Source organism: Mytilus edulis, chromosome 8 (assembly GCF_963676685.1).
Source record: "Mytilus edulis chromosome 8, xbMytEdul2.2, whole genome shotgun sequence".
NCBI lineage: Eukaryota > Metazoa > Mollusca > Bivalvia > Mytilida > Mytilidae > Mytilus > Mytilus edulis.
This window is the reverse complement of record NC_092351.1, coordinates 45,606,887-45,614,674: the sequence shown is the minus strand read 5'-3', so window position 1 is coordinate 45,614,674 and position 7,788 is coordinate 45,606,887.

The window sequence follows — 7,788 nt, the reverse complement described above, 5'->3', positions numbered from 1 at the left end:
AAGCTAGTTGAGTTATATATACATGTAGTAAGAAAAGTTAAAGAAAAACCTTATCTGAGTCTCTTAATAAAAAATTGAAGCTTAAAATTGAGAATGGAAATGTGGAATGTGTCAAAGCAGGGACTTTCTAAAATATTATTTAATAAAAGATAATATTGTAATTGAAAAAAACTAATTATAGTTTAAATGTATTAGACACAAGTTTTTCAAATTAGTAACGTCTTCTCCAATACTACAAACATAAATAAAGTCAAAAACTAAAATAGAAATTGTGAATTGAGTTTTGAATTTGAACCGCATCTGATATAATTTGAAATAAGGATAAAAAAAAGGTTATTGTCTTAATTTCGTATAAGTGACCATGAACATTGAAACAGTTAGATACATTGATGGAGTATACATGCAAACCTAGTATAACTTTGGAGAGTCGTGGTGTAGTAGCTAGCGCATCGGACTACTAACATAAAGGTTCCTGGTTCGATTCCAGTTCCTGGGATAAAATTTCAGGGACACATCGAGTATGGTCGCAAGAAACGATGATAGTCCTTCGTATGGGAACGATAACTGGCTGACCAGTGTTAAGAGAGAGCAATATATCTTGCACGTTTAAGACACCCTTGTAGACTTCGAACCGAAAACGACTAGGCTAATGCCGCTACAAGGTTTCACTCGCACGCGCAAAGTGGAAAAGTATTTTTATAAGTTGCAAGAACTTGTTTCCCAATCCACTATAAATGAATATGTTTAAACTAAAGTTTCTTATATAAGTTATGCCATAATGCTGAAATCTGTGATAGCGATAATTTGTGTAAATCGTGCATCTTCATTTGGAACTCTTTAAAAAGAATATTTTTCTTAAAACTGATGTTTATATTGTTAAACTATAAATTATAAATGTTATTTAACGAAATCATTTTATTTGCAATATTTGTCTGTCAAAGTAATTTTCTTTTTAAATTAAGATTTTTTTGTAATAGATAACAATTACAATTAATGTCAGTTTATTTTCACAAAGACAGCAATTTGTTTCAAGATAATACTATCATATTTGATAAATAAATATGATAGTTAAAGTCACAGCATTTTATAGTTCTGAAGTTTTTTTATTTAAAGATTAATCAATCCAGTTTATGTTTTCCAATAAGCGCTATTCAGCCTAAACGCTATGCGACATATTTTTGTTAATATATTATTTGTTTAATCCTTTGATACGTTCTATTTGTATTATTTTATTGTCTTTCGGTAATCAAGTTTCTATATGAAATTGTTACATGTAAATTCTTGATTTAATATGGTTTCTGACGTTTTGTCTCCAGCGAGAGTCGGGGATTCGAGTTGACAACATCCGCCAAATTATAAAACTACATGTATTCAATCATGAAATCATTAAATTTATGTCTTGTGTCTAATTCTACCAGTGGAGTTAAAGCGAGTATTCACAAGCAGGTGACTATAGGTCTTGGTCATTGTCTATCGCTGACATCGCCCACGTTTACAACCGATCGTACGCGTGGGTTTGCATCTTTATCAACAGTTATCAAGAAGTAGCCAGTCTCCCGGTTATATTCAGATGAATACATTTACCACTTCTTTTAAAATGGGCATCTTATGATTGGAAGCTTACAATTACTTAAATAGAATTAAATCCAAATATGAAAATTTTAACACTATGAATGATGAAAATAAATTCATCTCTGGATTATTGATGAATGAAGATATATCATTGAGATCCTTACGTAGCTGATAAAAGAACTATTTTATTTCAAATATAGACAAGAACTGAGAGATAATAATGATATTCATGTAATAAAACACATGGATTCGTGATAAATTTGGTCTAGGTTGGAGTGCGTTACTTATTACAAAAAAAAAAAAAAAAAAAAAAAAAGATGGCAATAATTTATTTTGGGTATGTTGACGTATCTAAAGCCCTTGTATAATAAGCATATGCTGATCCAAGGGAAGTACCAAGTGGACACGACCCCCTCCCCAAGGGTATAACATAAGTCAAATTGGCAGATGTGGATCCAGGGGATTCCGAAGTTCAAATATTTGGATTCCGCATTTTTTTTAATTTGCCAATTTGTCTATAACTTATAATAAAGTTGTTTTTTTTATTGCCAATCACAATAAATTTAACTTAATGTATATACATTTGCAATTATCGATCTTTATAATAACTATCTAAGTTCCATTGATGTCAATGTACTAATAAAGAGAAACAAATTAATTTTAAACGCTTATGTTGACTTTTTAAGTAATTTTGTTTCAATTCAAGTATGTGGACTTAATATTTCTTGTGAACTAAGTATGGTATGGCCTTTTTTTTTTGCTGTTTCCTCGAAGATGGACATCAATAACCAATCCCACGCACAGCTCTTGAGATTTAAAAGCGGACCTGTTAAAATAAGACCGTTTGATATTCGGTGGTGGTGATGGTATATAGAAAGGATTATTTTGTGGGATTTTGGGGAGAGAAAATTGGGGTTTATAAGAACTATTATTATGATGTTTTGCTACACAAATGCAAGAAATGAAAAAGTGCAAAAGAAAAGATAAATGAAATTAAGCGAGACACGCAAAAGATGAAAATTATTTTGAATATTTCAAATGGTTGTCCCTAACAAACTTTAATCAAAATATAATACATTAAGAAAAGATAATACACATGTTATTTTATTTCATAAGTATATATGTCGAGGACGCATTACATTTGCGCTCATTTGGGGAGTACAATTCTTTACGTATGCGCACAGCTTTTGATTACATTTGAGCGCGTTTGTTTTACAGGTAAACGCAGGTAAAATTTTATTTAGCGTTAACAAAATAAAGTAATATGAATTAACAATGAAAAATAAATGCGCGCAAATGTAATCGAAAGCTGCTCGCAAACGCAATATTTTGTTTGCGCGCAAATGTAATGGTAATGGCCGATATCGAGAATTATTCTGTATAAAATCATGTTCCCATACTTTGGCTAGTTTTTTAGGGAAATTACCTCAAACTATGTTCTATGATCGACTATTATACTTAGTCTGAGTATTGTTTTAACTTATACGGGTCCGTCTGACAGGAGTTACATGACCTTTTTTTTTTTTGTTTTTTTTTTTTTTTATCAAAGTTGCAACATGGACGCTCATTAAATACATTATAAGGGGATACATGGTATCTATGATGAGTTTATTTACAACCACTGGGTCGATGCCACTGGTGGTGGAGATTTATTTCCCCGAGGGTATCACAAGCCTAGTAGTCAGCACATTTGTGCTGACATGAATTGTCATTGATATAGTTATATTTAGTAAATTTACTGTTTACAAATTTTTGAATTTTTTGAAAAACTAAGGCTTTTCTACCTCAGGCATAGATTACCTTAGCTGTATTTGGCAAAACTTTTAGGAATTTTGGTCCTCAATGCTCTTCAACTTCGTACTTTATTTGGCTTTTTTTTTCTTTTTTTTTTTTTTTTTTTATATAACTTTTTTTTATAACCTTTTTAGATTCGATCGAGCATCACTGATGAGTCTTTTGTAGTAGACGAAACGTGCGTCTGGCGTATATACTAAATTTAGTCCTGGTATCTATGATGAGTTTATATACATAGCTGATACAACCGATAACCAGACGGTCACCAATAATGTTGAAAATTTGTAATGGGATGGTAACCATTTGCTGTTATTCGGATGGGATAATATGTTTTCCTAAGACAGCCGGGATACGTGAAACATTAATTATGTGGAGTGGAGTAGCAACAAGAGAAAATGGATATCACATCCGCAAAAAGTTCCCGTAAAAAATCAAATGGTAATTTCATTATCACAATAAGCAACAAGTGATTGTGCATTTAAACATCCAGTACATGAAATCACAAAGATACCATCGAATAAAGGTAAATGCGCACGCGCACGATGGTTTTGTGCACCCGGAGAGCAATTGTGTATCCTACACATATATTTATATCTTACTATTATTATCAATTTGGAGAGCAAAACTTGTACCGATGGCAGCAGTGGTTGTAAAGTATTTTCTCTGTTTTTGTGTTATTTTCACATTTCTTGATCGGTGTGAGAAAAATATTTCTCCTAACATCTGTTATCGGCAAAATTGATGACAAATGTTCTTATGTTTTTCTGAATTTCCTAATGTGATGTCATAAAAAAGGCGATAATGTCTGATGACGTCACATATTAAGAACACTACATTCTGCATTTCTTTGAAAAAGCAAGATAAAAATCATTAGAGAACAAAATTCTACCATTATAGGTCGTGTATTACGATATTTTCACACTCTCAACAGTTAAATGTAAATTATATATAAATGTCTGCAAGCCTCGCGATTGAAATATCAAAATTTTAAAAACTGCTCGAGTGGATTAATATCGTAAAACACTTGTTGCAGTGGACGAATCTATCTGTTTCAAACAGTACCTCCTGATATCTCGTACGACATAATTTATACAAGTTGTTGTCTGTGAACAATATTTATCAACACAAAATATGACACGGTCGATTTATACATTGACTACATATATTAGACAGAAAAGTGACAATTTTGAGAAAATGCAATAATGCAAACGCAATATATTTGAGAAAACTACAGAAGACTTATTGATATTTGTTTTATCATAACAATTACATTAAATAAAACGTATGACTTTACATTCAAATTTTTATCATCAATTCAATAAATCATAGATACACAAAATGTTAAATTAAATATGAAAATAAGGAGATGTGATATGGTTGCAATTGAGACAATTATCTACCAGAGTCCAAACGACATGGATGTTAGCAAATATATGTCACCATACGGGCTTCAAAAATGAGCAAGACACATGACATATAGTCTGCTATATACACAAATGTAAGTCACATACTTAAACAAATGTGGAGCATTTTTTTTTTCAAAATAGAAAACAAACAGCCTGACTTAAACCAAAAATTAATCACAAATTTGACAGACAACAACCAATGTAAACTACAAACAAACCACACAAAAAAGGATTGTCAAGTGTGTTTGGATGCACTGAACCTTCAAGTAACCTGGAACAGTGGTGTAAGAGCATAATAACTCCGTGAAACTGTTTAATTCATGCAGTAGGAAATGACTGGGTCATCATCTTGGCGCTAATACATAAATAAAAGGCAAAAGACACAAAGCACTAAGAGTTAAAATCAATTTAATGTATATATTACATACAAGGTGAAATCTTTAGACGAATGATTTTAGAACTTTACAGAGTTGGCAAAGTATCAACAGGGAGGGAAAACCCAGGTGTTTTTTTTCAGGGCTGGACAATTTCTTCCAGAAAAGGAAATAGTGGATAAATTATAATATGATTTTTTCAAATTTTATTTACACTCAGAACGGTAAAGAATCAAGGATCTTTTTCATAGGATAAAACAATCAAATTTATCTTTTTCTCCTATTTCTCCAATAATTCTATATCCGATTCGGCAAAATACAAAAAATGTTACCGTTTATTTTTAGATATCAAGTTTATTCCTATTTTGGCATCAAATCAAAGTTTTAAAATATATTTTGGGTAGTATCATTTGTTTATCATAAAATCTAATTTGCAAACCAATCATATTGTTAAATAATATAAATACCATAAGAGAAGATGCAAGACATATCAGCAGAACAAAAAAATAAATAAAAAAAACTTCAATATTGGGGACATTTTAGTATAATTTAATTTTGGATGTAACGCGTCTTCTGATTGGCTGACGTTATTTTGTTATCAGCCCATAGACATAATTCAGTCATGTGACAGTTTTTTTCATGGTTTTCTACGGTTTGAATGGAATTTAGAATTAAATTATAAGAAATTACTGTAATATTTTTTCTGTCTATTCGAAATAACATAAAAATGTGGTGCACACTGTTAAATAACCCGCTACGCGCGTTATTCAGTGTGCACCAAATTTTTTATGTTATTTTTTCATAGACAGAAAAAATATTACAGTCATTTATTAAGCAGACAAAACATTTTATATGTTTTATAACGAGTGAGAATTGGATATCGCTTGATATAAATTAGCCGAGGGATTCAAATTCAATATAATAATGAACGAGCCTTCAATGAGTTTGTTGTATACAATTTAAATTAGAAAACAAGAGTTGATATCAATCTACATCCAATATAAAAATTCCGCGAATCGTTGGTGTATTTTTTTGCACATACCATGGATTGACAAAAAGAGTAACAATTATGTCCTTTCTTGTTTTGTAGGCGTTTCATCTTTAAATATTTGCACCGACAATTAATTCTATAATTTCGACTTGTGTGTGCAGCACTTCTTCAATTCTCTTCTCAACTTTACATCAAAATAACAATAAATAAATGGATTTACAAGGTGATTAACAAAAATCAACCGTGCTATATAGAACCAAGCAAATGTTTCTGCTTTTGATAACGTTATATAGTTAAAATTTTCAATTGTGTATCTAAGAATAACGAAGACTACTGGAGGAATATAGGAAATGACGTAAGCAAGTATGATCACGGAAAACATAATACTTATTCTCTTTTTAACGGAATTACTTTTTGATTTAGAAGAATGGTCAGGGCTATCTTTATTTAGCTCCTCTTTAGATATTGAATTATCGTGTGGTGAAGATTGTTGCACTGCATACGAAGGTAGATCCTCACTTCGATCTGCATCATTTGAGAGTTCTTGGTTTCGGAAAATGTTAAGGGTGTCATTCTCTCCGGGCGATTTACTGTTTCCTGTGGTTTGAATATCAGTTTCTAACTCAATACCGGATATCTTCGTCAGACTGGCTTCCGAAACGTCTTGACTGGCTATGCTTTGCTCATTTCTAGTGGCTAAAGTAATGTTTTTCGATTTTGTTGGAAAGGAAATTTTAATCCTTTTCAAGACTGGTATGTATAGGGCTGTGGTGATGAAAAGATTGCATACTATGATAAGGGCTAGGATTCCAAAAAAGATAGTTGTTGCTTTAGTGTCGACTTTGGAGAATTTACAGGATGTTGTATTTATTGTATGATTCATAAAAACGTCTTCGGATGTATTTGTTCCTGAAAATCCTAATAGTGGACAAGAATACAATAATGTGAACGAACACGCAACAGCCAGCGAAACTTTTTTCCAGAATATTGTCATCTTTGGACCGAACGGTTTGCATACTAAAAGGTACCTTTGAATACTAATGATAAGTAGAATATGGGCCGAAAGTCCGGAAAAAAACACTTGCAAGAATGTAAGCAGACAACATACGGTATTACTGGGATAATCATAAAAATATGTATTATTCATAACGTAATATGCCGAAATAGTTAAACAAGCTATAAGATCTACGATTGCCAACAAAGGAATGAAATAGCGTTCTCCTCTTTCCTTTATCCGACTTGAGTACACAATAATGGTGGCACCATTTCCTATCACCCCTATTACTGTTCCAACTATAAGTAATATAGTGTGACTGAGTAAAATGTCGGAATATCTATCCGTTAGAACTTCCTTGTAATCAATTACAGTTGCCATGCTACAATATATAATACGAAAATGATAACTTCATAATATTGATTACACAATCTTCATGTTCCAATTCATACTTTTAATTTTCGACATTTTTGGCTTAAAAGAACAGCTGTTTGTGTTATTACAAAAATGTGCTACTTTCTATAAAGATAATGACATCATTTTCGTTATTTTGTGTCGTTGGTTTGCTGTCTCTTTGAGATATTATACCTTAATATCAATATCAATAGTCTAAAGATTAATGTTGTACTTTATCCTCTTTTGGACAGTGGTGTTCCT